Source organism: Polypterus senegalus, chromosome 1, assembly GCF_016835505.1.
Source record: "Polypterus senegalus isolate Bchr_013 chromosome 1, ASM1683550v1, whole genome shotgun sequence".
NCBI lineage: Eukaryota > Metazoa > Chordata > Cladistia > Polypteriformes > Polypteridae > Polypterus > Polypterus senegalus.
Window position 1 is genome coordinate 96,593,084 of NC_053154.1, and position 26,476 is coordinate 96,619,559.

The following is a 26,476-nucleotide window of genomic DNA, read 5'->3' on the forward strand; positions in this document are numbered from 1 at the left end:
CTCTAAATTCAAAATGAATTTGGGAGAGAGGATCCGGGTTGACCTCAAGGGGCGGAGATTCGTCCCGCACCATCAAGGCGTGTGTGGATGATGTCTCCACCTGCGACGGTCTCAGAGTCTCTATGTTCTCCTTACGGGTTTCCATCTCTCTGCCGGCTGAATACACGGTGTGGAGACAGCTCCAGATGAATCATCCTCATCTATAACTAGGCCCAAGTGGGGATCTGGAGTAGTCAGTAGCTCACCGCATTTATTATTAGACCAGTCCCGCCCCAGAATTACTGGAAAAGGTGGATCGGGGAGGATGGCTACGGCGAATTTTTTTAGCAATCCCCCTTGAGAAATGAAAACTAGGGCAGATTTATATTTATCTCTGTGAATACATTTAATACTGGTCTTTACTTTCATCCATTGTTGCGGTAAGGCATACAGTGGAACATCGGTTCATGAACGTCTTGGAACACGTACAAATCGTTTTACAACCAAAATGTTCGCCAAACTTTTGCATCTGTCCACGACCACACACTCGGTATGCGAACAAGCAAGTTTTCCTTTTGGTTTGTTTGCGCCGAAAATTTCCACACGTGTTCAGTCTCTCCCTGTACATTCCCTGTGCAGCCAGTGAGTGAGCGAGACACACACACACACACAAATACAAACAGACACACACGCGCGTGAGAGAGACACACACACATACACACGCGCATGAGAGAGACATGCACAGACACGCGCGTGCAAGAGAGAGAGAGAGGCGCACACACACGTACATGCGCGCACACGAGAGAGATACATGAGAGAGAGAGACACACACACACACACACACACACACAGACACACGCGCAAGAGAGAGAGAGGCACACACACACGAGAGAGAGAGAGAGAGAGAGACGGCTGGACGCATAAGGCCGAGAAGGCAGTTAAAGAATGCACCGGGCTTGTTTTTAAAGAGACAGATCCGAGCATTGTTTTAACCTTGTTGTATTTAATGAAGACTTTTTTATATTAGATGTTAACCTCCACTTCACTTCTGTTTACAGCGATCAGTTCGTAGCGTGCATTGTTGCAATGTTACTTTTCTTTGTGGTTTATTAAATTATGAATTTTTCAAATGTTAATTTTTTCCCTTTGCATAAAACTCATTAAAAAAAAGTGTTTTTAGCGAGCGGTTCATAGCGTTATAGCGCAAACTATTGCAGTGTTAGTTTTCTCTGTTCAAGGTTTTCTCAGTGTTATTCAGTGTTTTTACATTTAGTTTACTATTATGCTGTGTATTCTATGGTTTAATTATCTATATTTGTGTTTAAAAATCTTAAATAAATATATACATATTTATATACAGTTCTTACGGTCTGGAACGGATTAATTGTATTTACATACAGTCCTATGGGAGAAATTACTTCGGTTCACGATCAAATCGGTTTACGACCAGAGTTTTAGAACAAATTATGGTCATGAACTGAGGTTGCACTGTATCTGCGATCAACAATGGAAGTGTTGCTGCCGTAGTCGAACAATGTGTTGAGTTTGTAACCATTTACGACTACTTGTCCTGTGTGAGAAACCATCAGGCGATTAGCAAGGGCACACAAACCGCCCTCCATCCTCCTCCTGCATTCCGCCTCACTCACGGATAGAATATCCGCCAAGCGGTCCGGGGGTCTGGTTTATGGAAAGAGACTTATGGTGTAGGACGTAATCTCAAGGGAATCTATTGAGGACTGTTATTCTCTCCCAGATTTCGAGGCTGGCTTAAGTTTTTTTATGAACCGTATTAGCTCTGCCATTGAATGGACTTTTCCCCAGACCAGCTGAGCAAAGTGCTGGGGAAGCCCTTGTAAAAATATAAAGCAGGCTATTTGCTGCACTGTTTGGAAGGGGTTTAATTCAAATGGCCTTAGCCATAACAAAACCTGTTCCCAGAGGGCCATAGCTTGCCCGCAAACTGATCCTTTAGGATCGAATTTCCAGGTTTTAAATCTCCTTCCCTGCTGGCCTGGGACTAACCCATTTTAAACTGGGTCCTTGGTCCCAATGGGCGGCTCAGCTCTCTCGTCTGAGAGAACATAATAAGCCCTTTTTGTTTCATCATCAGAAATCAGCCTAAGTCTGTATGTCTCCTCTACACTCCCCTTCTGGTAATATACTAGCCCGGGGTTGCACTTAAGGAGCAGAGCCTGTACTGAGTCTTTCTTGACCACCAGACGAACTCCCCACCCAGAAACTCGGCCCCGATACTTTCCTATCTGGCTGAAGTTTAGGTCCTGTCCCAGTTTCTTCTGGGACGAAATCCTGCCGACTACGTCCCTGTGATAAAAACACAGACCAGACATCATAAACAAGGTTTGGGGCAGCCACCCATATAATGCCAGAGGCTGCAAAAGGTTTTGAAATTGACAGAGATGTTCACAATACCGAGTCCAAAACAGAACTGATTCCTTGGTGGTAAAATGGCGGCTTTAAAGGTCCATATAGGAAGTGACATCATCAAAGGGGCTGGACCTGGAAGTGACATTGTCTGGACCGGAAGTGACATCATTGAAAGCGGGAAGGATAGTGTGATGTCGTCTGGACCAGAAGTGATGTCATCGAAGGGACGTGACCCTGAAGTGCCTTCTGAGGTACCGGAACCTTGCAGAATTTCTCAGGAAATGTCTGCAGGGAACTGAGAAGGATGTGGTATTATCATTACTTAAGCCCTTCAGCTGCCTCCTACTTGCACGTGTGTGACTATATATATATATATATATATATATATATATATATATATATATATATATATAGTCACACATGCGCGAGTAGGAGGTCGTGGACAGATTCGAGCGCACCTGGGAACGTGTTCGCCGGCAGGGAATGGCGGGTACTAACTTTCTCCCTCTGCTTCCTCATAGGAAAAAAGACCTCCCTCCGCCATAGCAGACGGCTGACCGCAGTACGGCACTTCCGCCCTTCCTCCGCCATCTTGCCATGACGTCATCCTTCCCATCCTCCCTCACGGTCCTTCCCAGCATTCTTCCACTTCCGGCTCCTCCCCTATAAAATGACCGCGGACGGTTCGGCGTCACGCTTATGAACGAGTATTTGTTTATGATTTTGACCTGTTTATTTTTTGATAGTGGAAACCAGACAATATACGGGGCCGGAGAACCCCAAACCTCTTTGCTGTCTCCTGCTCCATCTTTTACATTGGCGTAGCCGGCAGGATTCAAGAGTCCTCGAGATGACGGAGGGACAGGACCTCAATAACGTGCTGCAGACAATGAATGCCCAACTCCAGGCCCTGCAGCAGGCGCAAGCCAGCACCACCCGGGATTTAGAGGCCACGAAGGCCAGGCTGGCCGAGGCGCAACGCAACAGGCAAGAGCCGACCAAAGCAAAGCCTCCCCCGCTGGTAACTATGACCGAGGCGGACGATATAGAATCCTACCTCGGGATATTTGAAAGGACGGCCACCCGGAACGAGTGGCAGCAGTCCGAGTGGGCGTCCATTCTGGCACCCTACCTCAAGGCACCCGCGCAGCGGGCCTACTATGACCTCCCGGAGGAAGAGGCCGCGGACTACGACCTCTTGAAGCCAGAGATCTTGGCCCGCTACGGCATAACGCTGAATGGCGGAATTGGCAGTTCTCCCCTGAAAAGCCTGCCCGTGCCCAGGCGTTCGAGTTCTGGGGCAAAATGGGGCGCTGGCTACGGCCGGAAGGACCCCTGGCTCAGAGAGCCGTGGAGCAGGTGGCCTGTGAGGGCCTGGTGAACGCTATGCCCAATTCCCTCGCCCAGCAGGTCCGGCACCAACCCTATAAAGATATGCCAGGTCTCCTGGAATTTCTTGAGCGACAGCTCGCGGTCCTCCGACTTGGGGAGGCAGAACGGTCCGCCCGTGGGAACCGACAGGGACGGGTGGCCAACCCCGAGCCTACTCGACGCGCTGCGGAAGCGCCACCAAGACCTAAAGACAAACCGGGCCCGCCGCGCTGTTACAAGTGCGGTGAGCCCGGCCACCTGCTGCCAGCCTGCCCTTTAAATATCTCGGCGGAGCCGATGGACTGCACCTTGGCGTTCACCGAAAGGTACTGTACCCCGCCGCACCCCTTGGCGACTCCGAACACGGGAGTGGTTTTATTGAATGGGCACATGGTGATGGCTTTGTTTGACTCCGGCAGCAACATAACCATTGTTGCTCGCCGTTATGTGTTGCCGCAACAGTGGCTGACTCGGCATTTGCAGGTCACTTGCGTGCATGGAGGGACCAAGTCTTATCGTTCCGCACAATGTAATATTACCTGGAAGGGGGACCCAGTCAAACTGACGGTCGCTGTGTTGCCCGAACCCCCCTATCCGGTGATATTGGGACATGACTGGTCGAAAAAAACATGCGGTAAAACACTTACCACTCCCGGGGCCTCGCTGGATCTAGTAATGAGGGGCAAGGCGCCCCTCCCGCGGTCTCCACGCCGTGCTCTGGGGCACGCCCTAATGGTGTTGGCACTTCGGGCGATGTTTCCTCCGCGACGGGCCCTGACCCGGACGACTCCCCGGGGAAGGGACAAGCCAGGGAACACTCCCGGTGCCCAGAACACAAGACCCTCTCGATAGTTTGGATCACCAGTTTCGGTCCACGCCGGCATCATTCAAGAGGGAGCAGTGGAATGACGATTCCCTGCGGGCTGCCCGGAATGCCGTGGTTTTGCCTAACAGCTCACAGGCCGACGGTTCCTCACCACGCGAACGCTTCTTTGTCCTCGAGAATGATCTGGTGTATCGGGTGGCGACCCACGATGGCGAGGTGCGGAAGTTGTTGCTAGTGCCGCGTACCTTCCGCCCACCTCCTAGGCGCCCATCTCGGCGCCGAGAAAACTCTGGAGAGGATTAAACTCCGGTTTTACTGGCCTGGGATTAATGAGGAGGTCCGGCGTTTCTGCCAGTCCTGTCTGGACTGTCAGATTAGCCAGATTCCTAGGAGGGACCGCGCTCTTCTTGTCCCTATTCCCCTCATTGATGTCCCTTTTGACAGAATAGGGGTCGACCTAGTAGGACCCTTGGAACCCTCTACCCGTGGCTACAAATATATATTAGTCATGGTGGATTACGCCACCCGTTACCCAGAGGCGGTTCCCCTGCGCTCCGCTAATACTAAAACCATCGCACGGGAGTTAGTTAATGTATTTTCCAGAGTGGGAATACCCAAGGAAGTCCTTACGGACCAGGGTACACCCTTCACCTCGGATACGTTCAGGGAAGTGGCCAGATTACTGAGAATAAAGCACCTGAAAGCGTCTGTCTATCACCCTCAAACTGACGGGCTGGTCGAGTGGTTTCATCAGACGCTTAAGCAGATGCTTCGCAAGGTAGTCAGCGCGGACGGTAGGAACTGGGACCAGCTTCTTCCGCTCGTGCTGTTTGCTTATCGGGAGGTACCTCAGGCCTCCACAGGCTTCTCCCCATTCGAACTTTTATATGGACGACAACCCCGAGGAATTTTGGACATACTAAAAGAGGGCTGGGAGGCGGAGCCCCTTCCCTCCTCCAACATATTGGAGTACGTAGCGCAACTGCGCCGACGGCTCACAAAAATCAGGCCACTCCTCAAAGATCACGTGACGCGTGCGCACGCAGCGCAGGCCCGGTGTTACAACGGGAACTCCGTCCTCAGAGAGTTCCGCCCTAGGGACCGAGTTATGGTGCTCGTTCCTACCTCCCACTCTAAATTGCTCGCTCACTGGCAAGGACCTTACGAGGTTAAGGAGAGAAAGGGCCTCGTCGACTATCTGGTGAAACAACCCAATCGTCGACCAAGTGAGAGGATCTATCATATCAACCTGTTGAAACCTTGGAAAGAAAGGGAGGAGCTTCCCGACTCCCATAGGTCACTCTCCCTTTTTACGAGCGTAACTGCCCTTAACCTCGGCGAAGAGCTAACCCCCAGGCAGCGGCAGGAGTTAACCCAAACACTCCGCGCCATCCCCGAAGTAGTGAGCGAGTCACCTGGCTGGACCTCGTTGATTACCATTGTCACGGACCCCGGGGTGATCGTCCGGGAGAGGCCCTATAGACTCCCGGAGGCAAAACGTGCGGAGGTAGAACTAGAGGTACAACGAATGTTGGACATGGACATAATAGAGGAAAGTCATAGTCCCTGGTCCAAGCCCGACGGCTCCTGGAGATTGACGTCTGAACCAAGTCTCCAAATTCGATGCCTATCCTATGCCCCGCATTGATGACCTCCTTGAGAGGCTGGGTACGGCTCGATATTTGACTACGCTGGATATGACTAAAGGGTATTGGCAAATTCCCTTAACGGCATCCGCGAAAGAAAAAACAGCCTTTAGCACCCCTAGCGGGCACTGGCAATACAAGGTACTCCCATTTGGACTGCACGGGGCCCCGGCGACTTTCCAGCGTCTGGTAGATAGAGTGCTGAAGCCCCACCAGTCCTATAGTGCCACCTACCTGGATGACGTCGTCATCTATTCCGGCACCTGGGAGGAACATCTATTGCAGGTATCGGCTGTCCTCAGAACACTAGGTGGAGCCGGCCTCCGCATCAACCCACGGAAATGTTTTTTTGGCTTAAAGGAGGCCAAATATTTAGGCTATCTAGTGGGACGGGGACAGGTGCGACCCCAGTTCTCTAAAATTAAAGACATCTTGGAATGGCCCCGTCCGAATACCAAGAGGCAGGTGCAGGCTTTCTTGGAGCTAGCGGGTTACTGCCGCCGGTTTGTTCCCCGTTTCTCCGAAAGAGCAGCACCCTTGACTGACTTGACAAAGAAGGGTGCTCCCCTGTACGTGGTGTGGACCAACAAGGCGGAACACGCTTTCAGTGACCTAAAGAAGGCCCTAACGTCGGCACCTGTGTTGAGGTCGCCCGATTTTGGGCTCCCTTTTGTTCTCCAGACCGACGCTTCGGACACAGGCCTGGGTGCCGTGTTGAGCCAAAGCGTCGATGATGTTGAGCACCCCGTAATGTATCTAAGCCGGAAACTGATGGACCGGGAGACCCGGTACGCGGCAGTGGAGAGGGAGGCCTTGGCCATTAAGTGGGCAGTGACCCATCTCCGTTACTACCTGTTGGGTCGCGAATTCACTCTGGTGACTGATCACGCTGCTCTTCAGTGGATGTCCCTGCACAAGGAGTCGAATCCGCGGGTCACCAGATGGTTTCTGGACTTACAACCGTATAAGTTCGCTGTCACTTATCGGCGAGGCACCCTACAGGCCAATGCCGATGCCCTCTCTCGGGTTCACGACCTCTCGGTTAGGTCCGTCCGACCTGACGGTTCTGGGCTAAGGGGGGGATCATGTCACGCACGCGCGAGTAGGAGGCCGCGGACGGATTCGAGCGCACCTGGGAACGTGTTCGCCGGCAGGGAATGGCGGGGTACTAACTTTCTCCATCTGTTTCCTCATAGGAAGAAAGCCCTCCCTCCGCCATAGCTGACGGCTGACCGCAGTACGGCACTTCCGCCCTTCCTCCGCCATCTTGCCATGACGTCATCCTTCCCGTCCTCCCTCACGGTCCTTCCCAGCATTCTTCCACTTCCGGCTCCTCCCCTATAAAATGGCCGCGGACGCCACGGTTCGGCGTCACGCTTATGAACGAGTATTTGTTTATGATTTTGACCTGTTTATTTTTTGATAGTGGAAACCAGACAATATACAGGGCCGGAGAACCCCAACACTCTTTGCTGTCTCCTGCTCCATCTTTTACAATATATATATATATATATATATATATATATATATATATATATATATATATATATATATATATATATATATATATATACTGTATATATATATATATATAACATATATAATATATGTAATATATATACAGTATATACTGTATATATATATAAATATATTGTGACGGACGGCCGGGACGCCTCTGCTGCATACGTCCCGGGGGAGCCATCATGGACATTGCAGTACCTTCCCCGGGGCGCTTGGGGGCAGTCTCCCTGGCCGTGGATCCCTCCTCAATCTCCCCCGTGGCTCCATGGGACATGGAGTCCACCACAGCAGCCCGGTTGGGAGATGGGGTGGCCGCTAGGGGGTGCTGCAGAGAACCAGCCACCACACTGGATGGTTTATCAGCCCCACCCGGAGGTGCAATTAAGACCAGCTGGTCAGGCACCTGGAACACTTCCGGGTGGGGTATAAAAGGGCCTGCCTCCCAGCAATCAGGGCCAGAATGGGGAGGAAGAGGACGAGGTTGCCTGGGAGGAGTGGTGGAGCAGGAAAGTGTTGGTTTGGTGTGGGTTTTGTGCTTGGGACTGTGTTGGGCCGGTGGGACACGGGGAAGACGTGTGCCCACGGCTGAAGAGCAAAAATAAAAAACAGTCTTGAGTGTGAACACGTGCCTCTGCGTAGTCTGTGCCGGGTCGGGCGCTATATAGCGCCTTTTCACTATATATATATATATATACTAATAAAAGGCAAAGCCCTCACTGACTGACTGACTCACTCATTGACTCATCACTAATTCTCCAACTTCCCGTGTAGGTAGACGGCTGAAATTTGGCAGGCTCATTCCTTACAGCTTACTTACAAAAGTTGAGCAGGTTTCATTTCGAAATTCTACACGTAATGGTCATAACTGGAAGCTATTTTTCTCCATATACTGCAATGGAGTTGAGCTGGATGGCCGTGGGGGGCGGGGTTTCATGTGACTTCATCACACCTCCCACGTAATCACGTGAACTGACTATCAACGCAGTACATAGAAAACCAGGAAGAGCTCAAAAAAGCGCTGAAGAAAACATGCATTATATAATTGAGAAGGCAGCGAAACAATAAGAAGCGAGCGACTGACATATACAACCATATTCATGAGTGCTGCTACTTCAGAAACAAAGCACGGTGTAAACCTACAGTTTAAATTAAGTTCATAGACAGGCTGCCGCTGGCGTTTAGTGCCTGCCCATATAAGGCCGTCCGTCAGCAGCAATCCAATAGAAACACTGCTGCTAAATATTCACGGGTGAAGGACTGTGCTTATGCAGAGGAAGATGAGATAGTCAGGGTGGTGTTTGGCACATAACTCAGCGTAACTGCGAGAGAAACTTTTAAGTGCCGGGTCTTAGCTAACATTACATACAGTCGTGGACATCACACGAGATGGCACCAGCACAGCTGGGAACCTTTCTATGCATGAACACCAAGCGGCTCACGTGAACTGATGCAATGCACAGACAAAAAGCAACAGTTCCAAAGAGTGCTGAACAAAAACTGAATTACACAATTGAGAAGGCAGCAAAAAAATATGAAGCGTCTGATACATACAAGCATATTCATAAGTGCAGCTACTGTGGAAACAAAGCACACGGTGGAAAAAGTCAATGTCCTGCTAAAGGAAGACATTGTAAAAAAAACCCGTGCATGCAGTGTGTCACATCCCAGATACAGAGGAAGACGAGCTGTTTATTGATGCAGAAAGAAACAAATTGATGAATGAAACCTCTTATCTTTACAACGATTGACAAACACGGAATGTAACTTAAACACAAAACATCATACAAATACGACCCTGATTGAAAGAAATAATGTGACAGCAACACTCAATAACACTCACAAAACAATTACTGTATATTGACAATCATGTTACGTTATTTTTAAAATGTTCCCTTTTCTTTTTCATAACTTCTTTAAAACACTACTTCTCCTGCTAAATGCGGTATATATATATATATATATATATATATATATATATATATATATATATATATATATATATATATATATATATATATATATATATATATATATATATACCACGATCTACATACTCTCAAATAGACAAGCCGCACGCCGTGGCACAAATGTAGAGGCTTCGCCTCTAGCGCCGACATCCGAGGTTCGATTCCCAAGAATGGATGCAGTATGAGTATGTACGCGCGCTTCCCGATTCATTTTACCCTCGCATCTCCTTGGTTTGGGACGTATGAAAAAATATGCGATTAACGCAGAATCATGTTACGTCATTTTTAAAATGTTTCCTTTTCTTAGCACAAGCACAGCTGAGAAGCTTCATGCATGTACTCCATAACGCTAAAAAATAACGCATTTAATCACACTTTCAATTCCAAGCAAAGGGGAACTTTTGTCAATGCATGATTTCCTGGTACATCGATTACACTGATGCACACATCACAGCTACAAAAATGTTAGAGTCGGAATAAAGCGCGTTCCTACGACTGATCGGAGGAAAATTTCATTTCAAAAGACTACCTGACGTAAGCCTTGATAAAAGCATGGTTTTGTACACACTGAAAAGCAAGCAAAATTAGATGCATTACAGAAAGCGGACTTTGTGGCTCTTACTGGGGATCATTGGACTTCCGTGACCGTTAGTAATTCTAATTACATCTAATTACAAAATGTTCAATAATCACACTGTTTTAGCCTAATGTAAAAATAATTTTGGCTAAGGTTACTCAGAGTTTAAAGATTAAGTTGGTCAAATTAACTTTCATGTTTCTGACTTATTTTTTTAAGAATAAAAACTGCACTTTATGTTGAAATTTTGGTTATTATTCTTTAAAGACAATACCATTCTGAAAATGTACTTAAGGTACTTAAACTACCACTTTATTTTTAAGTCTGCCCAATTTTAGCCAGGTATGATATTTTTGTTTCTGTTTTGAATTGAAATACAGTTTAAAAGCATTTTTTTTTTCAGAAATTAAAAGAGCTTGAGTTTACAATATTCATGTCCATGTCTATTATTTGATTCTGTCGCCCACTAAAACCCTTTTAAATTAAAAAAAAACATTTCCGATTTGGGGCAAATTTTCATGTGTGATTACATACGATTAATCAAGATTAATTACTACACAGCCTCTAATTAATTAGATTAATTTTTAATCGAGTCCCACCTAATATATATATGTAGATTTGTATATATATGTGTATATACAGTATATATGTACATATGTATATATGTGTGTGTGTATATATATATATATGTGTATATATATATATATATATATATATAAATGTGTATATATATGCGTATATATGTATATATATATATGTCTATATTTGTATATGTATATATGTATGTATATGTATATATATTGTGGTAGATAGGGGGCACTCTCGCTCCCTTGAACCCCTGTCCACGACGACAAACACCAGGTAATAGTCCAAATTCTGACTTTATTTAATCTCCACAGTGTACAAAGCACACTCTCCTCCACAATACTCATATACTATACAATAAACACAATAATACAATCCTCCAGCTCCCAGACACGTTGCCACCTTTCCACCCAGCTCAGCTCTCCGTCTGGGAGCTCCCACAGTCCTTTTATATTTCCTGACCCGGAAGTGTTCCCTATCCCCAGTCCATGTGATTCTCAATCACTTCTGGGTCAGGTAAAAGTTCTTTTCTTCAACCCAGAAGTCCGTCGCTCTTCCTATGACGAACCTCCAGGTCACTGGGCACGAAGAAGCCCTCGGTCCTCCCTGCAGCTCCCTCCTGTGGCCCCCATGGCATCCAGCAGGGCTGTGCATAAAAACTCCATTGTCCATGATGCCCTGCTGGTCTTCTGGGGACCTCCATGCTGCAAGGAGGGCTCCACCTGGCGGCTTGGGGGTATTGGCCGGAATAAATGGCCGGCCATCCTTCACAATATGTTTATATATGTGTGTGTGTGTCTGTGTGTATATATATATAAACCAGCCAGCAACACTCATATCAATGACAAAACAATTACATTAACAATCATCTTACGTTATTTTTAAAATGTTTCCTTTTCTTTTTCATAACTTCTGTAACACATGTGGACGAAGTTTTCAGACCAGACAGCAGGTGAAACAATAAAGCAGCTTTATTATTTTTTATTAAGATTCACAGTGAGAAAAGTTTCAGAAAAGTAGACAATCAATACATGAAAGTTTCAGGGCTCCTCTGAACCCCTGGGTGGGGTCCCCTTTTATACCCCTAGAATACGTAATTTAATATCAATATAAAATGTAACAGTCAACACTTTTATTATACACAATCCTTGAGCCTCTTCTAAAACTTGATTTCTTGGCTCCTTGTGTTATGGCTTTCAGATGTAAGCTAAGGAACAGTGTGATAAGGAAGGCTCGTGTGTGGAATGCATAGACCTTGAGGCCTCTGCACAAATATTATTTTGTTTGCTGAAACAAAGCAGGCTTCTACAAGCTGACTGCTTAGACATGAATTAGTACAAGGGAACGAAGAGAACATTCGTCTTCCACACACGCTACTTCTCGCTGCGAAGCGCGGGTATTCTGCTGGTGTATATATATATATATATATATATATATATATATATATATATATATATATATATATATATATATGGGGGCTGAACTCACGCTAAGGAAATATGGACGGATCAGCTGCTCACTTTCTGCTTATTGCTGCCGAGCTGTGTCTTCTGCTTGCTGCGCTGTGTCTTCTGCTTGTCACGCTGTGTGTCACTCATTTACAGTGCATCTGGAAAGTATTCACAGTGCATCACTTTTCCACATTTTATTATGTTACAGCCTTATTCCAAAAATGATTAAATTAATTTTTTTCCTCAGAATTCTACACACAACACCCCATAATGACAACGTAGTTTACTTGAGGTTTTTGCAAATTTATTAAAAATAAAAATTGAGAAAGCACATGTACATAAGTATTCACAGCCTTTGCCATGAAGCTCAAAATTGAGCTCAGGTGCATCCTGTTTCCCCTGATCATCCTTGAGATGTTTCTGCAGCTTAATTGGAGTCCACTTGTGGTAAATTCAGTTGACTTTACATGATTTGGAAAGGCACACACCAGTCTATATAAGGTCCCACAGTTGACAGTTCATGTCAGAGCACAAATTAAGCATGAAGTCAAATGAATTGTCTGTACACCTCCGAGACAGGATTGTCTCGAGGCACAAATCTGGTGAAGGTTACAGAAAAATTTCTCCTGCTTTGAAGGTCCCAATGAGCACAGTGGCCTCCATCATCCGTAAGTGGAAGAAGTTCGAAACCACCAGGACTCTTCCTAAAGCTGGCCGGCCATCTAAACTGAGCGACTTAGTCAGGGAGGTGACCAAGAACTCGATGGTCACTCTGTCAGAGCTCCAGAGGTCCTCTGTGGAGTGAGGAGAACCTTCCAGAAGGACAACCATCTCTGCAGTAATCCACAAATCAGGCCTGTATGGTAGAGTGGCCAGACAGAAGCTACTCCTTAGTAAAAGGCACATGGCAGGACTCTCAGATCATGAGAAACAAAATTCTCTAGTCTGATGAGACAAAGATTGAACTCTTTGGTGTAAATGCCAGGCGTCACGTTTGGAGGAAACCAGGCACCACTCATTACCAGGCCAATACCATCCCTACAGTGAAGCATGGTGGTGGCAGCATCTTGCTGTGGGGATATTTATCAGCGGCATAAACTGGGAGACTAGTCAGGATTAAAGGAAAGATGACTGCAGCAATGTACAGAGACATCCTGGAAGAAAACCTGCTCCAGAGCGCTCTTGACCTCAGACTGGGGCGACAGTTCATCTTGAATGTCCTTGAGAGGTCCAGCCAGAGCCCAGACTTGAATCCGATTGAACATCTCTGGAGAGATCTTAAAATGGCTGTGCACCGACGCTTCCCATCCAACCTGATGGAGCTTGAGAGGTGCTGCAAAGAGGAATGGGCGAAACTGGCCAAGGATAGGTGTGCCAAGCTTGTGGCATCATATTCAAAAAGACTTGAGGCTGTAATTGCTGCCAAAGGTGCATCAACAAAGTATTGAGCAAAGGCTGTGTGATTTCTCAGTTTTTTTATTTTTAATAAATTTGCAAAAACCTCAAGTAAACTTTTTTCATGTTGTCATTATGGGGTGTTGTGTGTAGAATTCTGAGGAAAAAAATAAATTTAATCCATTTTGGAATAAGGCTGTAACATAACAAAATGTGGAAAAAATGATGCGCTGTGAATACTTTCCGGATGCACTGTAAAAGTATCTACAGCATATTTTCTTTTGTCTCACTGCTTTGTCTTTTGGGACGTTAAAGTGTCACTCGTGAGATATCCGGGCTCATTATTACTTTCCTTATTTGCTGAATTTGCACATAGATTATTATTGTTCTCTTGTGTATCCTTTTTTGACTTATTTTCTCTCCGATATTTTCATGTATTTTTTCGATGCGCTGGTCTTTCTTCTTCGCTTAGTCGTTCACATGCCATCTAGAACGTATAACATTTTTAAGAGCTGGGAGAACATGAAGTGTGTCTACCAAAAGCATTCCAACAACTGTGAGGTTAGCTGCCCATGAACTTGTTTTAAATTGTTTGTAAATAGGGTGTGATGTGCAAAAGTCACTGTCTCATGGGTCTTGCTTCCTAAGGTTGTAATGTCTAGTCTCACGTGAGACAAAGTGTTTCTCCAAGTTAGAGATTTACCGATATGGGAATTTTGGGCCGATACCGATATCCGATAATGTCTGTGTGCTTATCTGCCAATGCCGATATACATATTTATAAGGTACAGAGAAAAATGAGGCTTCATCTGTCTGGACAAGAATTACAGAAAAAGTGAACATTTATTTGTATAACAATTTTGCACACCACATTCAATCATTAAAAACAAATATCTGCCACATTTGGCTGGCTACTTGTTGGTTATATGGGAAACAGTTTTGTAGGTTGTTGCTTTAAATAACACTTTTCTCTTTCTTTTTGATGGAACAAATACAACAAATTCAAAAATAATCGAAAAAATGAAAACTGAAAAAATGGTAAAATGTACAATGACAATGAAATAAGCAATACCACTTAAGAATAACAACTTTTGCAGATTATTTACAATCATTAAAATGGCTTCTGCTCAACCACATTTGGCTGGTTATCTGATCCTTTGTTTTACAGTCTGCAGTATTAAATACCACAACTTTTTTTCTTTCTTTTTAATGGAATAAATCTAACCAATCTATAATTTTTAAAAACAGATAAGCATACAACAGTAAATAATTAAATAAGTTTTTTTCTGGAGGTTTATTATTCTTTTCTATTTTTTAAGCATGATGCGGAGGTTTTTCTTAACGAACAAGGAAATTCTGTTTCTCTTTACGCTGATCAAATTAGAAGCCAAACTGAAAAATCTCTTGCTGTCAACGCTAGTACATGGGGCTGACAGGAACTTGCGTGCTACTTTGGCAATGGTAGGAAACCGACTCCAGTTGTTGTTCTAGTATTTCAGTGGATTTTCATTCCTCGGGACTGGTGCTTCAGAAAGAAATCCCTGCACCTGCCAAGTAGCATGCATACATATACAGTATTATATTCTGCATCATCTTTTATATCTAAAAGATAGATCTGCATTTTGACTTTTACCAGGGCTGTCAGATTAAGATTAGAATCCTTACAATAAAAATAAGTATATGGCATTTAAATTGAATGCATGTCTGCATTGTATTTGCTGTTTTTGGAAACATTAAATATTTTTACTTTTCACTGTAGATCATGATCTGCTTACAAGTTGCTCATTATTGCTTAAGAGACTCAGGTGAAAACAGTGGCTTTCATGAATGTGATTGGCTCTCCCACAAAAGGCAACGCCAAGAGAAATAAGACATGCACTGCAGTGGCACTTTCTAATGACAATGTTCAAAAGAAAAACAAACAAAATTGCCAGTGATTGCTCAAACGTAAATGCTGTCATTTTTTTGTCTTTTTTCTAGAGGCCAGAGGACCTTATATCCATGTGTCTATCTTTTACAGTAAATAAACTGAAGCATTGTGATCCTTTAAGTGTTTTACAAATGAAACAAGTATATTAAATGTTACTTTGTTGAGGTCTTTTAAGTATTTTGTGTATTATAATCAATTATTAGCAGACAGCATTTTTCAAAGTAAGAAAAAAATTTTAAACAAGTTTGTGATTATTTATGAAACTATTTAGTTAACACGCACCGAACAAAAATATGAAGCAAAGAAGTATAGGCGTTGGCTCAGTCGCTTGATGAAAACTAGCGTTCTTTAAAATGGGTGTGTTTAACACAGAAGATGCCGACCGTTTAACTAATGACTAATAACAATATGGGTTAACAATTCAGAAACACGTATAGGCTGATCCTAAAACGTTACATGCAAAAACAGATCCGTAAAATCCCACAATAGTGTCCAGCACGTCTTAAGTAACATGAAGCCAAAGTTAGTGTGAGGTAAAACCAACAACCATTTGATTTTCCATTTGATTGCCGTTTTTCTTTCTTGCCTTCCAAGATTTTTTTTAATTATACATTCGAACTATGTTAGAATAGTGATATTTGATCCGACAGCCCTAGTTATTTACTTAAAACAATGTTGTAAAGATCTCCACAGTGCGGTCGATCCACTGAGCAGTTAAACTAAGCATACTAATAGCACTCATATCAGATGTCCATATATCCGTGGTAAAGCTTATGGCTATGACATCTTTAGCAAGGAGTCTGTGAACATGACTTTCCCCAATCTTATGTAACTCAGGAAGTGCTATGTCAGAAAAATAACGGCGACTGGGTATCTGGTAACGGGGCTCAAGATGCTCAAGCAGCCTTCAAAATCCCATATCTTCTACAACAGAAAATGGCTGATCGTCCAGAGCAATACATTCCATCACCTTTGAAGTAATTGTTTGAGCTTTATGGTTATCTTTATCAAATTTCTTTGATTTTTAAAGTAACTATCAACACGTTGAGCAACTGCAGTTTTTGATTTTGTGTGCAGTGGCGCAGGATTCTCCTCTTTTGCTCTGAGGAATTCTGTATATTTGTCAGGATGGCGTGTCTTCAAGTGTGTAATTAAGTTGGTGGTATTGAAATTTCGCACTTTGGTCCCTCCGCGCAAAACATTAGTCAAACAAGTTTTGCAAATGGCATATTTTATGTCCCTCTCACTCACTTTGAAAAACTTACACACTGCAGACATTTTCACACAGTAGCCCAGCATCGCCTAAAGGTCTGGCACATCCGGAACACAGTGAATGCGTCATCAATATTGGTTCGAAATATCGGTCCAAATTAGTCATCGGTCCGATGCCAATAAAATTATTTTAACCCATTATCTGCTGATACAGATATAAATCCGATATTATCGTACATCCCTACTCCGAGTTGATCATGTCTCGCATGACGTCAAAGTGTCTCTCCAAGATGATCATGTCTCGACCAAAATTTTTTTTAATATAATAGATAAATATATATATATATATATTTACCCATTACTTAATAAAATAATATTGATGAGAGTATAAAGGTGAATGCCTTGACAAATCACAGTGAGTATAGTCAGTATGCACAGTACAAATGCATTATAAATTATCAAAAGAGATTGAACTGTTACTTTGGTTGCTTTGACTCTCACACTTTTTTTTTAAAGTTAAGAGAGGGACAGGGAAGACAGGAAAACTTGTCACACAGTAACATATCAGAACCCATAAGTGGTGCTTCACAACAAAACAATACCCTTTTTTATTTATTAGCCTCTGGGTTCTCTGGTGCCTTGCCTCCCACACATGGGCATTCTTACAAATGAAGGAGTGTTTCTTAAAAGTTTTATTTTTATGAGAAGGTGGAGATCAAATGATTTCTAGTTCTGTACAACATAACTTTTAAGAGTTTTCTTATGACTTTTGTCCTGTGATAGGACACCCATTTTCGGACAGGCTTAGTTGAAGTATCTTTAGTCACGTTTGGTTTTGCTGAACTTGTGTGGTCCTGACAAGGGAATGTGGTTCTGCTCTGCTTAGCATTTCTGGCCGACCCAGGCACACAAAAGTCTTTGTCAAGATATTATAAAACTATACTCTCTTAAACTATTTGTAAATATGAATAGTCCAGTGGTATAATGGAGGGCAAATGTAAATAATAAGAAAAGGATTTCATTGGGCTTAAAAGGGAAGGCCTAATTAATAGGTTGCAGGCAGAGAAGTTCATTTGGTAGTACAGTAAATACAGGGTGAAGATATAAATGAAACAATGGTGCTGCCACAAATATTGTGCATGCTTTTTCATTCAACTTTCAAAATGTTTGAATTTACCATTCACAGTTTGTTGAAGAATGACAAAAAGTCATTTGGTTAATGCTGTGTAATTTTGGGCCTAGGTAATGAACAAAAATGCTCAATCCACTTGAAATCACCCAACACTTAAAACCAACAAAAGCAAACATACAATTTATCCTGTTGTGGTATGTTTTTCCCATATTTTTTGCTGAATTCCATAGTCTATTGCAGTAGCATCAGGCATAAAGCAGAACACATGTCCAGATGATAGAACACTGCATTGTAGAACAAACAAATGAGCAAACACAAATGCACTGCCTATCTGTAGTGAAAAACTTTGTAAAGTATTATGAATGTCATGGCAACAGTTCAGTTGTATAGATTTACTTTTTTTAATAGATGAAGCACTGGCAGCTTAAGTGACTTACTCAGGGTCACACAGAGTGTCAGTGTTACATGTAAAGCTTTGCAACAGGCAAATCCCTCTTACATAAAAAGGCAGAAGGTGGAAAAAACACTGACCTTGACTTCATTTGTATAGAGTTCCTCACATGATGGCACTAACTGAACACATGCAGATACAAAGTAAATATGTATTGTGACAAAGAAAAACAAATTTGCCTATGAAATAAATGTCTTGACAGACAGGAGTGCCACCAAAGTAATAGAACTAATCATTACAAAACTTTTATTAGTTGCAGTATACTGGAACTTTTATGTAGGCATTAAATTTAGTAAGGACACAGCTTTATCAGTAAAATGAGTCATGATGCATGACAATGTCTGCAAATTACATCCGATGGCACAAAAAATCTGCTGTTTGTCCTGGCAGCACAGACCATTTTCTGGTCAAGTCAAGGTGCTTTATTGTGATCCCATCCATACACAGTATTGCAGCATACAGTGGCACGAAATTATGTTCCCCAGGACAATGGTGAAACATATGCATAAACACAGGACAAGTGCAAGACAGGTATAAAGGTGAATAGAAAGTAATAATTTGAAATAGTAATAAATAAATATTAAGGACAATTAATAAAAAAAAATACAACAGTAGTAACAAGTATAACATGTGTGTTGCATATAAATAAGCTACTAGTAGCAGATCTGAGGGCAGGGGGCCAGCACAGTGCTCAGAGTCTGGACAGACAATGAGTAGAATCTATTACAGAACCTGGCAGAACTGGTTTAGATGCTACAGAAGTATCAGCAAGATAAAAGTGTGAGACAGAAACAATTGAAGGTGTGACGGTGGTCCTTCACAATTCTATAGAATTTGAGGATGCATCACTTTATAAAGATTTATTTAATAGAGGGCATTTCTGCCCCAGTGATCTTTTCTACTGTGTGCACTATCCATTGTAGGACCATATAAGAAAAACTGCAGTTCCTAAAGCAGACAGGAATATAGCTGCTCAGAATGCTGTAAGTAGTACTCATGTAGAATGTAACGAGAATGGAGAGAGTTAAGCTTGCCTTTTTCAGTTGTTAAAGGAAGTGGAGATGCTGCTGCAGCTCCTTGGCTATGGAGGTGGTATTAATTGACCAAGTAAAATCACATGGTAGATGGTAGGTGCACACCAAGGAATATGGTGCTTTTAACCAATTACAACACAGAGCCCATGATGTGCAGTGAGGTTTGGGCATCCAGGGCCTTCCTGAAACAATTATATGTTTTTACTTGTCCATCTTAAGAGACAGATTGTTGCACTTGCACTAGTCCCCTACTAGTCAAATCTTCATTCTGTAAGCTGACTCATCACCAATGCTTATGAGACCCACCACTGTCGTATAATCTACAAACTCAATGCAGCCATACAATCATGAGCCAGCACAGTGAAGAGAAGTGTGCTGACTATACAGCCTTGGGACTCAGTGCTCAGTGTAATTATACTGGATATTGTGCCTCCAATGCAAACTGTATGATGTATCTCTGTAAGTCAAGGATCCACTTTTATACGAAAGTTTTTTGTACTCTAGCAGACTTTACTTTCTTATGAACTTCTGAGGGGTGATGGTGGTTGAAAGCTGTACTGAAGTCAAAGAAAACATTCTAGCATAAGGGTCTCTTTAGTCCAGATGTGATAGGGCCAAATCAAGAGCAGATGAAATGGCATCTTCAGTGAAACAGTTCATGTAATAGGCAAACTGAAGAGGGTCAAGTGGCCCAAGACTATCGAAGCACCTAACATGATGACAGGAGTGAGTGCAATAAATTGATAATGATCGAGGCAAGAGACAGAAGCCTAATTTGACATGGGTATGATGGTGGTGGTATAGAAATACTTGGGGATGTCTTCCTGCCTCAGGCAAATGTTGACTGTTTCTATAAAGATTGCTGGTTTGCACATAAAATTTGCACTTGGCCAGTATTTTGCCTGGTCCAGTAGCTTTGTGTGGATTTACATTCAACAAAATCCATTTCACATTAGCAGTGGACAAACACAGTACCTGTTCCTCTTGAGAGTGGATCGACTTCCTCGCAGGTATGTAGTTCATGTAATCAAGCTACTCGTAGAAGTTATTTAGAACATCTGGGAGGGAGACAGGAGATATCATCACTACAGACAGGTAACATGGTCTTATAGTCTGTGACAGCCTGGATGCCCTAGCACTTGTACTTTGTGTCTCTTGTGTACTGAAAGTAGCTGTGGATTTTATTCCCATACACTCACTTAGCTGCTTTGATTCCTCAAGATAGTTTTGCCCTTGTTGTTCTGATGGCTACTTTGTCACCTGATCTAAAGTCTTTATTGTGGCTTTTAACAGTGCATATACCTCCAATGTCACCCACGACTGCTGATTTGCACATGTTCTATTGGTCTTTGAGACAGTCGGATCATGTAATGGGAACATAATAGAAACATGATCAGAAAATCTGTGTGGGAGAGGTATGACTTTGTAAGACATAAAGCAGCTTAAGTACATCTGTAAAAAGTTATATCGTCTTATATAATACGCTACTGTGGCTGTCCGTTTGTCTGTCCAGGATTTTAAATCACCTGTAGTTCGCACACCGTTTGACCGATTGACCAAAAATTTGGTACACATATACTACTTGACATCTACCATTCACTTTCGGCGTGATGATTAACCTCCAAGGTAATTGCTCTTTTTATTTTTATTTTATTTTATTGTAGAATCAACTCTCAACAGTGGCCAGCAGGGCAGCGCATGTGTACGGGCACCGTTCTCATTCCCTACCGCCTTCACGGTCACTTCCCCTACCTCTTCATATCTTGACTCATTCTTAAGGCAGATTGAAGGCTTAAGTGCCAGGTTAAGTGAAAAATGAAAGAAAAATGTACTAAGTAATTGCTACACAAACACTGACTTAATCAGTTTTAATGCGAAAAGATGCCGACGAAAGAAGAGAAGAAGCGGGCCACTAGGGTGGAGAAAAGAAGAGCTGCTCAGGAAGCAGCAAGCGCATCAACCTCTGAGCAAATGAATGGAAAAGTACAGAGAAAGAATCTGAAGACTAGGAATGATCAAGTCAAGTGGATTCACTGCACGTTATCTTGCAGCACGCCGTTACTAGTATATATATATATATATATATATATATAATTGGATAGTTGTTACCTTTTCTGTCTTCTTCTCTAATTAATTACTACTATTGTTGTCTAGCACTTAGGGATATGTGAATAAGGTCTACTTGTACTCTATTTTTAACCTGGCGACATTTTTCTTTTTCTTTTTTTTTGTTTAAATATAAATGCATATGGTACTTTATCATACCATTTCTTCAGTGTCATGTTAAGGAAATTCTAAAGGAGCAGCAGACGTAAATCTTTCTTATTCTCAATATAATTCTAAATGCTGTGCTATTTTGCTTATGCTGAAAAGCAGCTATATAACGCTCTCAAGACAAATATAGTAGCTCAAGCACTGAAGGCAGCTACAGTAAATACGAATATTGAGGAAAAAGGAAAAGCAGACCTGAAGTGGGTTTTTCAAAATTGTAGTATTAAAAGAATGGTCATTGTGGCAGTGAATTGTATTATGAACAGTAAGGGTAAAGTAAAATACAAACCTCAGTTCTGAAATACAGTATTAGGGACTGTGTGTAAAATGCAAATGAAAGCAGAAAGTGGTGATCCTCTTTGACTGCTATTAAGTTGAAAACAGTAAAAAGATAAAAGAGATGTAATGTTTTCCTGTATTCACTTCATTGCCTTTTTGCTAATACATGGTTTTCTAACATGTTCACATGTGAAAGATTTGAAATCCTGCCAGTATCTACAGAGACTCTTCAAGAAGTACTCATTGATTTAAAGTTAGCAGATCAAGAAAGAATTCCAGAGTACTCAGTTATGTTAATGATTGCTACAACACATTATACATGTATTTTTGGAAACTGCTGCCTACTGACAAAATCCTAAGGATTGGGGGTAGTTAGAACCGTCCCATGAAAAGAAAAAGATGATCTGAGAGATCCTACATGCCAGTAAGCTTAACATACTGTATATCATGGGTAAAATTAATAGAAGCACCTGTTAAAGAGAGAATTAAATAATTTTATGTGACATGTGCATGGGTTATGTATGGGTTAAGACTGAGGAGATCTAGTGCAGTGGAATTCTGTGAGGAAACAGCCAAAGCATTTGATCTTCTTCTTCTTCTTTCAGCTGCTCCCATTAGGGGTTGCCAAAGTGGATGATCTTTTTCCATATCTTCCTGTCTTCTGCATCTTGCTCTGTTACACTCATCACCTGCATGTCCTCTCTCACCACATCCATAAACCTTTTCTTAGGCGTTTTCCTTGTACCTGGCAGCTCTATCTTTAACATCCTTTTACCAGTATACCCAAACATCTCTTCTTTGCACATGTCCAAACCAACGCAATCTCGCCTCTCTGACTTTATCTCCCAACTTTCCAACCTGAGCTTATCCTTAAATGTACTCATTCCTAAACTTGTCCATCCTTGTCACACCCAATGCAAATTTTAGCATCTTTAACTCTGCCATGTCCAGCTCTGTCACTTTCTTTCTGGTCCGTGCCACCATCTCCAACCCATATAGCATAGCAGGTCTCACTACTGTGCGGTAGACTTTCCCTTTCACTGTGGCTGATACCTGTCTGTCACAAATTACTCCTGGCACTCTTCTCCACCCTGCCTGCACTCTCTATTTCACCTCTCTTCCACAATCCCTGTTACTCTGTACTGTTGATCCCAAGTATTTAAACTCATCCACCTTTGTCATCTCTACTCCCTGCGTCCTCACCATTACACTGACCTCCTTCTCATTCACACACATGTATTCTGTCTTGTTCCTACTGACCTTCATTCCTTTCCTCTCTAGCGCGTATCTCCTCCTCTCTAGGGTCTCCTCAACCTGCTTCTACTCTTGCTACAAATCACAATGTATTCAGCAAACATCATAGTCCACGGGTACTCCTGTCTACTCTCGTCTGTCAACCTGTCCATCAACATTGCAAATAAGAAAGGGCTTAGAGCCCATCCCTGATGTAATCCCTCCTCCACGTTGAATGCATCCATCACTCCTACCGCAGTCCTCACCACTGTCACAGTTCCCTCATACATATCCTGTACAACTCTTACATACTTCTCTGCCACTCCCGACTTCCTCATACAATACCCTGTCATATGCTTTCTCCATGTCCACAAAGATGCAATGCAATTCCTTCTGGCCTTCTCTGTACTTTTCCATCAACACCCTCATAGCAAACATTGCATCTCTGGTGCTCTTTCTTGGCATGAAACCATACTGTTGCTCACTAATCATTACCTCCCTTCTTAACTTAGCTTCCACTACTTTTTCCCATAATTCATTCGTGGCTCATCAATTTTATTCCCCTGTAGATACTACGGCTCTGCACATCACCTTTATTCTTAAAAATCAGTACCAGTATATTTCTTCTCTGCTCCTCAGGCATCCTCTCAATTTCCAAGATTCCTTAAGCAATCTGGTTAAAAACTCCACTGCCATCTCTCCTAAACACAGGTATGTCATCTGAACCAACAACCTTTCCATTCTTCAGCCTCTGCATAGCTGTCCTTACTTCCTCCTTGCTAATTCATTGCACTTCCTGATTCACTATGTCCAGATAATCCCACCTTCTCTCTCTGATTCTCTTCATTCGTCAGCGTCTCTTAAGTACTTTTTCCATCTGCTCAACACACCATTCTTGCTTGTGAGTATGTTTCCATCTTTATCCTTTATCACCCTAACCTGCTACACATCTTTCCCAGCTCGGTCCCTTGCCTTTCCTTGCTCGTTTTCTTAACTGCAACCAAGTCAATTTTTGTAGTGAACTTTTTAATTATAGCTGCCAGCATTATTAGCACTGTAGCCTCACTTTTCAGCCTTCCTGAGTTTAAATCCTACTCCTTGTTTGTTTACTATTTTGAGTTTGCATTTTTGTCTGTGTCTGGATGGCTTTTCCTTTAGGTACTCCTGCATTACTCCCATATTCCATAATAAAGTGAAGTGAAAAAAGTACAGAAACACGAATACCTCTAAATTACATTGGTTTGCCTAAATTATAAATAAAGAAATACAAAACATTTATCAAGTTATATGCAAAATCCCACATCACAACAAGGCCTAAGCATACCTTCCATGCCCAAACCATCTTGACTGGCTCCTCTCAGTCTATGGCAGGAGCTGTATTCCATTGCTTTCAAGAGCAGCCACAAAAATTGAGTATGCCAAAGCTATGCAGATATATTTTGTGGTCATTTGCATCTACGTTCTCTTTACCAAAATTCCATGATCAATTATTTGAATAGGAACATTTTTAACCAGTCAGTAGCTTTGATCCTGCACTTACTTTTTTTTATCACCACTGTCCAGTACAAACTCTGCAGTACCACTGCAACTACACTGATTAGTTCGCCAACTTGCAGTTAACTCTACTCTAAAAAAGATCCTGAGGTGGTTAAAACTTTCTGCTTGGGCTACCTAGTCCAATCCCTCAAATTACCAGAAAGAAAAATGCTTTTTTCAGAAGGAGAAAGATAAATACAGTATAACATCAGATAAATAACTAATGATTACTTTTAGGGGCTGTATTACACACTCCTGCAGAGAGATCCAGTGAGCATTAAATCTCAAGAGACAAATAAGACAGCATCATTCCTCATATACTAGTGATTTAACCACTAGATCTCTGAACTGGGCAAATTCTACATAACAAAATCACAAGCAAAAGAGGAGATAAGGCATTGGCAGCATCCTAAACACACTTTAAAGATATTTACTATGTGCCACAACACTTTTCATAGTTTTGTTGAACACATTGATGAGCCTTCTGGATGTTTGTACTCATATACAAAGAATTAGGAAATACCCATACCCTTTCAACTATGTATTCAAAAACAGAGATGATTCACTATTCAGTAGTAAGGACATATTCTGCATTGCTTATTCCTGACCTTTGATTTGGCTGTCAGCAAAATTGGCTGTTCCAGAACCCCAGCATAAGCTTCTCCAGAGATGTTGAGGCATACCCAATGGCACTGCCTCTTCTTAGGAGAGCATATCTGCTGTATCCACTGGGTGTAATGGGTCTAGGAAATTGTGTGTTTCAATTGTTGCCATTTTCTTAAGACATGCTAAATATTTTTCATCCTTGCTTGCAGAAACTAACATGGCCTAATCTTTTGAGCCATTGAATACATTGCCAGAATAATTTTGTAAGCCACAAAAATTTCTTCTCTATCGATTTTTCATCTCAGTGGATTTCACTTCATCTATCAATGCAGCCACCTCCATCTTGGTCTACAGATTACTTTCAGTCAAATATGAAGACTCTTCTACCAATGTTTTACAGAATACATGTACCTTAACATAATGACTCCCTCATTTTCATTGCCTACAAGTGGATTCTGCTGCTGTTGCCATGAGAGGCACCCATTTTCTTTTGGCTAAGCTCTTTGCAGTTCCTTTCAGTATTCAGATGTTAAGCAGGTTTAATTAATACTCAGTGTCCATGACCTTTTTTGGAAATTTAGGACAAAGATTTTCTTAAGCGAGAATTTAATTGATTACCAAAAGAGGTGTCTGCTGTACATTCCTAATATACCCTGTAAGAATGTCAAGAACACAAGAAATACTGTGAAATAATTTGGAGAATGAGTAGTCATAAAGGACTGAGTCAACACATTTAAACATGCACAGAACTGAAGTGAAATGGCAGGTAGGTTGGTTTTATTGCAGGAAGATAGGGAGGGCATGTTTTAAGACAGGAAGTGGCGGTGAGGTCATCATCGGGGCTGGAAGTAAGATCAGAATTTGAGGAGGAAGAGATGTGTTCATGCAGACTTTCCTTCTAGAGATCTATAAGAAGAGAAGAACAGGCGTTAGTGCTCATTGCCAACCCCCAGTCCAGTGTGTCATTATTCTGAGTAAAACCCTTTGATTGCTTCCCAAGTTCACGTCTGTGACAACCCTCAATATAAACTTGTATCTTTTGGTTTTATTCAGTAAAAATGCATAATGCCTGACCAATCCCACCAA

General features: G+C 42.5%; 1 protein-coding gene across 3 annotated transcripts in view; it reads left to right on the forward strand.

Moving 5' to 3' along the window:
* The window catches only part of ano3 (anoctamin 3), a 398,850-nt gene that overhangs the window by 140,837 nt on the left and 231,537 nt on the right, over positions 1-26,476 (forward strand). The window lies entirely within an intron of this gene.